The 10,268-nt window shown below is 39.7% G+C and overlaps 1 pseudogene; it reads right to left on the bottom strand.

Moving 5' to 3' along the window:
• Positions 1–510: 510 nt before the first annotated feature.
• LOC100031010 (thyroid hormone receptor-associated protein 3-like) lies at positions 511–3,949 on the bottom strand (annotated as a pseudogene).
• Between the last annotated feature and the right edge of the window lie 6,319 nt (positions 3,950–10,268).

Raw genomic sequence — 10,268 nt, 5'->3', positions numbered from 1 at the left:
GAGAGCTAGTATTACTAAATATGCATGAAGTAGAGACCTAAAAAATTATATGGGGGGGGTGGGGAGAATAGAGGAAGAGGAGACCAAAATGAATCAAATTAGTCCTCATCTTTCAGCTTATATTGGAAATTGAAAAATTAAATTAAATTCAAAAATAAAAAATAAGACTTGGTTCAAAGTGGGATCCTGACTGAAATCCAAACAAGTTTTCATAGCCTATGTTGTGCCCCAAATCCCATTCAAAGAAGCAAGAAACAACCAAAATCCCTACTTGTGGTTAAGAGTGAGAGCTGAGCCCTCCCTGAGTCAGACTGCACAGACAGCTCTGAGTAGACAGGCCAGGGATGGCTCCCCTCTAGTTGGGGGTGGGGGTGGGAGCAGGGGAAGGGTGGGGCTTTGGGGTATATTTTAGAGAATCCGCTCTTCAGTCCCTCTGGGACTTCTCCCTGGCTAGTGACAGGTGCTGCTCTCCCTTTGGGGGGTTGGGGGGGAGGGTCCTCCAGGGGCTCTTTACTCAGTGGCTGCCTGTAAATTGTCCTTCTCCTCCCAGTTCTTCATCCCGCTCTCATCATCTTCAATCTTTCCTTCTCTACTAAATTTGTCGTGGGCCCACTTAGGGCTGGTGCTGGATTTCCGGAACATGAACCTGCCCCTGCCTTGATGAAAGGCACCCCAGCCTCGGCCTCGGCCTCGGCTCACCCACTTTACGCTGCCTTCACCCTCTTGGTCATCATGCAGGTAACAGTTTTTGCTTTGGGGTGTATGTTCTGGGTCCCACTCCTCCACTTGGGTCCTCTTCTGGAAATCATTGTTTCCACTACTGTTATTGCCAGCATAGTTGCCTCTGCCCTAGCCTCTTCCTCTAGCTCGAAATTGAAAGGTCCCTCGAGCTCTGCCTCCTCTCTTACTTGGACCCACAAAATCTTTGGTCCCCAGCCGAGATTTGTCAAAGCCTGTGGTGCGCTCTTCCCACTCCTCTGTCTCTTCAGTATACTCCTCTGCTTTATAAGAATTGTAAAAATGGAGACTTGAACCTGGAACTCCATTTCCCAGAAGTCTTTGCTCACTTCCCAAAATGCCTTGTAACCTCACCTGGGCCGAGAGTGAGATGGGGTATTTAACCTGGCTGTAAAGGCTTCTGGGGCTCTTTTCCTACTTCCGCTTTGGAGCGCTTGCGGCTCTCCATCTAGCAGGCTAGATGTGAGTGGTTGTGAATAGGCTCTCTGGGTCTAGCATGTTCCTTTCTTACTTGTATTTTCCTAACTTCCTTATCTTAAATAACCTCTAAAAATATAATACTCCTTGCAGAGAGAAACTAATTTCTACTTGCCTCAGTTTCCCCCCCAAAATTTTAATTCTTACAGATTGTGATGACTGGGAGGAGGATGACGTGACTGAGACCAATCCCATGTTCATTTGGTGATGTTTCTTTTGCTTTTTGGAGCCTTTGTGAGTTTTCTCAGTTTTTTCAGTTGATCTCTATCTTGAGTGGCTTGAGCCTCAGGAATCCACTGATTCTCTTGACTTATCTTGTTTAAGATCTCATTCCTTATGTTTTTTACAACTTTCAATATCAAAGCGAAGATCAATAGGGTCATCTTTGTATTTTCCTCAGCCTTGTAGCCAGGTTCCGGGGTGCTTTTCATCTCGTCATGAGTCAAACCATGTTTTCTGAATGTGCTGGGAGAAATATCTATCCTCCTGTGAATCTCTTCTGGTTTTTAGCTGCCTCCTGTTCTGTTCCCCTCTTTAGGTATTTAGTAAAACGTTCATTCAATGTCATTCCTGAGAATCCAAAATGATGCTCTTTAACATGATGAACAATATTCACAATGTACTGGGCAAACAGCTCTGAGGGGCTCCGCTGAGACTGAGCAGACTGTATATGCTGGAAAATGGAGCGGAATTCCTGATCTTTTTTGTTGCTATGGACTAGGTCTGACTGAGTTTGCATTCCTGAGCCAATAAACCACTGGGACAGGCCAGGTCCTCATTGAAAGAGTCCATGCGCATGTTGACTTGGGCCTCTCCTATGATGGAGGAGGACTTGCCCAGCGGGCAGCCTCTTGGCCTGGGCTGGGCCCAGCTTGTTGCCAGCGGCAGCAGTAGCCTGGGTGGTCTCAGTGGGCTTCCTAGGTGGTGGAGGTGGCATAGATGAGCTCTTCTCCAGCAGGGCCCTGTAGGCAGTCACCCAGAAGTTCTCTGGCACAAAGTCCCAGTCCATGGTGGCCTCGGTCCTCTTGGGGGCTGCCCGCTCTTCCTTCTTGGACTGGTCGCCATAGGTGTCATCCTCCAGCTCCTCTGCCTTTCTCTGCTTCTCCTTACCCCCTGGCAGCAGCACCAGGGCTTCCCACTTGCCGGGTCGCTCGTCCTCCTGGCCTTTGCTGGTGCCTGCAATGACTGTGGACATAAATTTGGGCTCGTCCTCAAACTCTGACTCCTTTGTGGCCCTTGGCCTTCTCCTTGTCTGATTCATACATCTCCTCCTTGTGGAACTCAACCATTTTCTTCTCAAAATCATCTCGGAGCTTATGTCTCTTGGGTTACTGACTGCCCCTCTTTGAATACACTGCTCCTCCTAGAGCAGATGCTTCCTCCTTCTGTGATGAATCACATATTTCCCTTTTACCTCAGAATCTAGTCCCTTCTCTTCTATAGTATGGCAATTTTCTGTAGTCCTGACTGCCATTGGGTAAGTGCTATATTGCTACAACTGTCCTACAGATTCATAGGACATAAATCACTTTAATTGAGGCTTACTAGTGATTCAACTAGTGATTTGTTTACTCATAATTTTATACACATAAGATTTTGATATACTTATTTTTTTCTCTTCTATTTTGTTTTTGTGTGAGTGTGTGTATATGTGTGTGTGGTTTTCTTTTGACAATTGATTCATATACCTCATAATTTAGCAATGTATCTTAGGGCAATCCAGGTGTTGGTCAACACCCTCCTCAGTGGGAATTGTATAATTATCCTAAAATCCAAGGCTTAAAATTTTTTGGAAAAATTTCAGGAAAAGAAATTCGCCAACACCCTGAAACAAACAAACAAAAAAAAACAGATCTTTTGAAGAAGGAGCCATAAGGAAGCCTGAGGAAACCACACACTGCATTAAAAGATCCAGAATGAACTTTGGAATATAATGAACTGAACTGAAGGGGGTTGAATGTAAACTCGATAATTAGGGAAGAAGGTACAGAAGAAAGGATTACAGACTTCATTACAAAGACTTGATTACAAAAATATTATTAAGGGAGATGATGGAATACTGCTTGCCATCAAGGAATGGGCTAGAACCTCTAGCAGAGAAAAGTGGTTGGACAGTTTGAATCTTGGTTCTTTCTCTTCTGACAAGGAGGAGAGAAGAGCATCATTCTGAGCTCAACCTGTTAAGGTCTTTCAATTATCTGATGTGAATCAGAACATAGCCATTATCTTTTCATTAGTGGATAGAGATTTTTTCCCTATTCACTCAAGAAGATCTTCAACTGACATCTTATATAACTGTATATCCCTCTAGATCAGGAATCCAACAGCCTGACTCTACATCTCTCCAGGGACTCAGGTCTTCAGACCTGAACCATCAACCCTTGAGTAGGAATTTAGGATAAAATAGTAGTTAGGGATTTCCTATTTTTCCCTCTATCCATATACCCCAATTTCCTTATATTTTAAAAGAATAGTTATTATTACTTAGCAGAGACTGAGCCTCAATTTGCAGTTAAAGCCAAAAAGGGAGAAAGAAACATCTTCCTTTCCATCTAATGTTTTAGGAGAGATCAGGATAATTATCTATTAGAGGAGAAAACCAGAAACCAGAGACTGAAGGGTAATTTTCCTTCTTACCTCTCAGCTCTGTACTATTGGTCAGACCTTTTCTCTTCCCTTGTGTAACTCTGCCTGGGGTGGGGGTGGTGGTAGTGCCTTCCTCTATCTTTACCATCTCTTACTCAAACAGTTATAAATTGGTTCCTGACTCTCTAGGACAGCTTGGCACCCCCAATAGGTTACAAGAATTTTTCTTTCAAATGCAAGGGGGTGACAGTTGGAACTTCTTAGCAGAATAGCCATCTTGTGGACAAATTTGAGTACAAACTAAAGCTTATAGATCCTGACAACAACATCAACATGCGGCAAATTCTGTTTGGGGCAATGGTGGTTATGGGTTTAGTGTTATATTGGACATATTGACTAATATATAATACTGTTATTGCAATGGTTATGGACACAATTGAGATGATAGCAAATACCACATCTTTCATAAACATTACTCCATTCAACAGTTCTTTTCTGTGGCAGTCAGTGACCCAAGCATATGTACTTCTGGTGACCACTATCCAGACCCTGACATATATTAAGACTGTTCTTAGAATGACTGTACCTAAGAAAACTGCTCAAATTTTAATGATTGATAGCAGACTGGAAGACCTATTTAAGCAAATACCCATTTTAACAGAAATTTGTAATGAGTACATGAGTCAGAAGAATAATGACAAGGGAAGTGATAGGGTGACTGGAGAAATGAAAACTAAAGATCTAATTGAAAAAGATAAGATGGGCGCTGGTTCTAACAATGATAAAGACATGACACATATGGTTGTTGGAGCTACTAACTATATTGATACAATTAGCAAGCCTAGTAACATCACAACACTTGAAGTCACAGTAGCACACAAAATCATGCCTCTATGTGACATGGCTAGTCTGACTGATAATTCTAGTGTCCTCCATACAAAAATTCCTAAGTCTTTTATCACCCAGGACTTGGAATCTTTGAAAAAGAGATGTTCCAAAATTTATTTCTGATCCTCCTCATCGTGTAAAAGAGCAGAAATGTGCTTTTAAAGTTTATGAACCAGATTTTGAGAATGTAGAATTGATTTTAGTGGAAGTATTTAGCCCACATGAGCAGAGACAGTTTCTGGAGAAGAAGAGGCAAGATGAAAAATTGACTGATTGACCTAGGGCTCACGAGAGAGAAGATTTTTATTTTGCTAGACCTGCAAAATTTTCCTGTCTAAAGAAATGCAGGGAAGATCTTCTCCAGACTATAAAATCATTCTGTGGTTGCCCAAATGCTTGGAGTAAATTTGATCAGATGCAGCAAAATCAGAACGAGAATCCAGCAAATTTTATTGACCAGCTCATGGAAAATGTTGAATTCATCCTAAAAATTAGTCAGGATTCTCAAGAATCAGTGGCCCACGTATGTTGACAGTTCTTGAAAGGGTGCAACCAATATATGAAATATTTCTTTAGGAATTTCTTCCCAAAATTTGATTCATTTTCAATTGCTGACCTGAGAGACACTGCAACTTACTTATATGAGAACCAAAAAGAACAAGAAAGGGAAAAAGACGAACTAAAACAGAAGTTGCAGGAAACAACTGAGTATCTAAAGGAAAAAAAAATAAAAGAAGTAAAAAAATTTTTAACACAATTAGAACATATAATAGACAAAGTCATGAGTCACAGTAGAGAGGTCCAAGAGATACCAGGAGATGTTTCCTATGTCACAAGATTGGATACATACTGAGAAACTGTTCACTTAAATAAAAATATGAAAAAGGACAAAAAAGGGGTGGTAAATACCAAGGCAACAATACTCAAAGCAAAGGATACTATAGAAATTATGACAAGAACTCAAAAAGCTGTTGTGACCATTGTAGGCTGAAGGAATCTGAAACACCAGATTTAAAATCAATGCAGGCAGCTATAAATAAGGGGGAGAAGCCTTGTTACTCCGATGTTGTTGCAAAAGGGCATAGGTATTTGGTATGAAGTCAGGACTTTGCTTCATTAAAACAACAGACTTTATATGGGGATAATGACTGGAAAATAGTTAATAGGAATAAACATGAGGGAATACGCATATATCGCAAAAGAGGGGATGGTGACAAAAGGGAGGTATCAACAAATGTGATTTTGGGTTCTATAAGGATTTTGCAAAAAAGTGGGGAGCAAAAAAGTGGGGAGCAAAGCATCAGTAAAAAGCAGAGAGAAGTTATGGAGATGGAGAAAGAGATTCAAAATAGTATAGCAGAGATACAACAGGATATATATGATTCAAATAAAGGGAGGATACAAACAGGAAAAGAGAAAACCAAAGAACAGGTTAGAATATATATGGAAAATTTCTTTGCATGTAGGTTTGGCTTAGGGACTGGAAAAGGGAAGGAAAAGTTAAAAAAATTTAGATCACCAACAGTATGATGTTACATCAGTAGAGAAAAAGCAATATCACAATATTCTAGGCCATCCTAATACAGTAGCAGCAAAGAAAAAAGATACAAAGAAACCTACAACTGAAGAAATGAAACACATCATTGACAGCCTTAAACAGAACCAAACCACTCCACAGAGGTGCTAATTGAAACAACCAAAGAACATTTAGGGACAGCCCAAGAGAAAACAAAGAAGACTAGTTTAAATGTTGAAGCAGCAATTGAACCATCACAATTTAAAAAAAGAAGATTCAAAACCTATTTAGTTGTAAACTTGGGAAAGGGGTTGACATGAATATACAATCACACAAAACATGCTAGCCATGGTACTAGAGTTTGCAACATCATCTAAAAGCATGTGTAGAATAGAGCAAGAAACACCTTCCATAGATATTCAGTCTTCAAGCAGCTTGGTATCTGCTAACATTCTAAATACAGAGCCTATATCTCACCTCAAGATGGGGACTAAACTGGGAGCTGTCCCTGGTCCTGAACTATACAGTCTCTTGCCTTAGAAATATATGGAAATAAAACAGATGGCAGGGTAAACACAGAATGTAGTTTAAACCAGGAAGGTTCACTTAGTCCAACCACACAGACAGTAGCTAATGTAGAAGCAGGACACATTAACAACAGGACAACTGATTCAACAACAGATACACCTGAACCATATGTGTGGATTAAAATGGGAAAAAAAGAAATACAAAGCTCTCATTGACACTGGTGCTTTGAAGTCTGTGCTAAAGTCATTCCCAGGAGATATTACCATAGAGGGTATGGTTTTAGTGGCAGGAGCTACTAGGGAAATACAACAGGTCCCAGAGCTCAAAAGCACAATGGTAAATGTCCTTTTGTTCATTGACCACACATTTCTCCTAATACCTGGATGTCCAGATAACCTTTTAGGTTGTGATTTTCTATGTAAGATAGGAGTAACTTTATAGTGTGAACAATCTGGGAATATATATTTACATCTACCTAAGCAGTTTCTCAAGCACTATCCTTTGTTATTTCTGGTATAACTAGATGAAGCAACTGAACAGCAGCAAGCAATAACATTGATGTATGATATACCTGAAGACATACCACAAGGAGTACTTGCTAAACACCAGAATGATGTGGGCAGAATTAAATCAGCAATACCAGTCAAAATATAAGTCAGGGATGTTGTACCTCCTAAGACACCTCAGTATAAACTCAGTAAAGAACAATTCAAGGCATCATTCCTATAATCAATAGCTTATTGGAGCAGGGCATATTAAGACCTAGAGTATCAGAATTTAATAGCCCAATACTAGCCATCAAGAAAAATAAACAAAATCCTGATGGATCATACTCATGGAGATATGTTGAAAATCTTAAAGCAGTCAACAACTTTATTAAGAAGACACACCATAACACCATCACTGAATAACATAATTACAGAGATACCCCCCAATGCTTGTTGGTATGCCATGATAGATCTGAGAAATGCCTACTTCACTATCCCATTGCACACTGACTCAAAATATTTTTGCATTCTCATGGGGCCAAAATAAGCTCTGCTGGACTCACTTAGTTCAGAGCTGTTGCGAAAGGATGTCGATTTTCTGCCAATTGCTTAAGAGGGCCCAATAGACTATAAAATTCAAGCACAGCAAACTGGTACACTATGTTGATGACTTACTCTTTGCATCACCCGATCCTAAAACATGCTTGGAGGATTCTAAAAGGCTGCTAATAGAGTTGTATAAAAGAGGACATAAGGTCTCCAAAAGAAAGTTAAAGTGGGTTCTCCCGAAAGTCAAATACCTAGGATTTATCCTGGAAAAGGGCACTAGTAAAATCTCTAGCAAAAGGATAGCAGATATTCAAAAACTAGGAATTCCAAGAACAAAGAAACAAATTAGAGCATTCCTTGGGATGGCAGGGTTCTCTCGGCAATATGTCATAGGCTATTCCAACATATCTAAATGCTTAATGAACTTGAAAAAGAATGAAGTGGGAGAACCATTGCAATTAACAAAATAACATCTCCACACTTTGTCACAGTTGAAACAGGCAATTCTAACAGCTCCAGCATTAGGAATACCAAATTATGACAAAGATTTTCATCTATACGTTCATGAAGCTCAGGACATATCTTCTGGAGTTCTAGCACAATACTTAGGACTGAATTAGAGATGTATAGCTTATTATAGCACAATCCTAGATAAGGTAGCACAGGGAAGGGTACATTACTTGAGGAGCATAGCCTCAGTCACCCTCATGGTGAAAAAAGCAAATGACATAGTACTGGGATGTAAGCTACATGTATATTCTGCTCATCAAACTGAAAAACTTGTATGGTCACAGAATATGAATGCATTCAAATCTTCCAGGCTATCTCAGTGTGTAATCATTTTTCTAGGAAATGATAACTTGACTATTCACAGATGTGCACCTCTAAACCCAGCAACCTGATACGTGATTTGCCTTTGAGAGGAGAACCACTGCATGAATGCACTCAAACAATAGAGATGATACATAAACCAAGGGAAGACCTAAAAGATACACCTCTTAGGGATTCAGAAATTGAGCTATATACCAATGGATCCTCATATGTCTTTAGAGAACAAAGGGTCACAGGTACAGCAGTAGTTACCAATGATAGGACACTATGGCATGCTTCACTACCTGGTCATGTCAGCACCCAAGGTGCTGAGTTAAAAGCTCTAATGATAGCACTGGAATTGTCAAAAGACAAATGGGTCAATGTTTACACAGATCCAAATTATGCTTGTGCAACATTGCATGTGAATGCATATACATGGAAAAACAGAGGTTTTGTAACATTAGTTGGGAAGAAAAATGCATAAGAAGAACCCATATCCTGCCCAATAGCATCTGTAGAATTGTCAAGTGAAGTAGCTATGATACATTGCAAGGCACACACTTCTGGCAAGGACAGTATATCCCAGAGAAATCATAGGGCTGATGTAACAGCTAGATATGCAGCCATATTTGGTACTTTCTGTGTTATGAATCTTTCTCTTATAGAAAAACACAATATTACAAAAGTGTACCACAGAAAAGAAATTCAGTTTTGAAAAAAAGACTGAGGGGCCAAATTAGTGACAGGAATATGGCTAGCAGAAAAGCCCATACTGTCCAGAAAACTTTATCAACATCTGTGTAATGTGATTCACTCCAAAGGTCATTAGGGAGTGCAATCTATGTTAGATGAAATCAGATTTTAGGTAGCACCAGGGATATCTACAAATGCTATTAGAATTTATCAGGCATGTGATATATGTAGAAAGTTCAATCAAGGTCATTTCAAGAACAACACATTGGGAGGGAGACCATTAGCCTTTACACCTTTCCAATGTTTGCAGATTGACTATATCAATATTCCTAATGACAAGAGATACAAGTATGTAACCGTGGATTGTCTGACTAAATGGATAGCGGCACATCTGGATAAGAGTAATAATATAGTCATAGTAGTGAAAACACTACTGAAGGAAATAATTCCTAGATATGGAATTCCTGATGTTATTGATTTGGACAGGGGTTCTCATTTTACATCACAAATATTTCAAGAAGTATGTAAGAACTTAGGTATTAAGAGTAGCCTACATGATATCTATAGACCACAGAGCTCAGGTCAGGTGGAGAGGAAGAATAAAGAGTTAAAAAATAACCATAGGAAAACTCTGTGCACAAAAATACCTAAAGTGGACAAATGTTCTTCCTTTGGCTCTATTCCACTGTAGAACCAGACCCAGAGGAGACTTGCATATTTCACTGTTCAAAATTCTTTATGGATGACCATTATGGCATGGATGGACCACTAAACCATCTTACATATCCATTTTAGGAGGATAATGTTAGTTTTATGGTGTTGGACTCTGAATAAATTAATTAGGTGGTCTCCAAGGATTTAATTTCTAAGTCTCAAAATGAATTACTAAAGTAAAATGTAATTTATGGTAGTTTTATTTACAATAGAGGGAAAATGTTAAGGAGAGAGAGAGAGAGAGAGAGAGAGAGAGAGAGAGAGAGAGAGAGAGAGAG

The sequence above is a fragment of the Monodelphis domestica genome, chromosome 3 (genome assembly GCF_027887165.1).
Source record: "Monodelphis domestica isolate mMonDom1 chromosome 3, mMonDom1.pri, whole genome shotgun sequence".
NCBI classification, from domain to species: domain Eukaryota; kingdom Metazoa; phylum Chordata; class Mammalia; order Didelphimorphia; family Didelphidae; genus Monodelphis; species Monodelphis domestica.
Note: the sequence above shows the minus strand (reverse complement) of the source record. Positions and strands in the feature narration are given on the sequence as shown.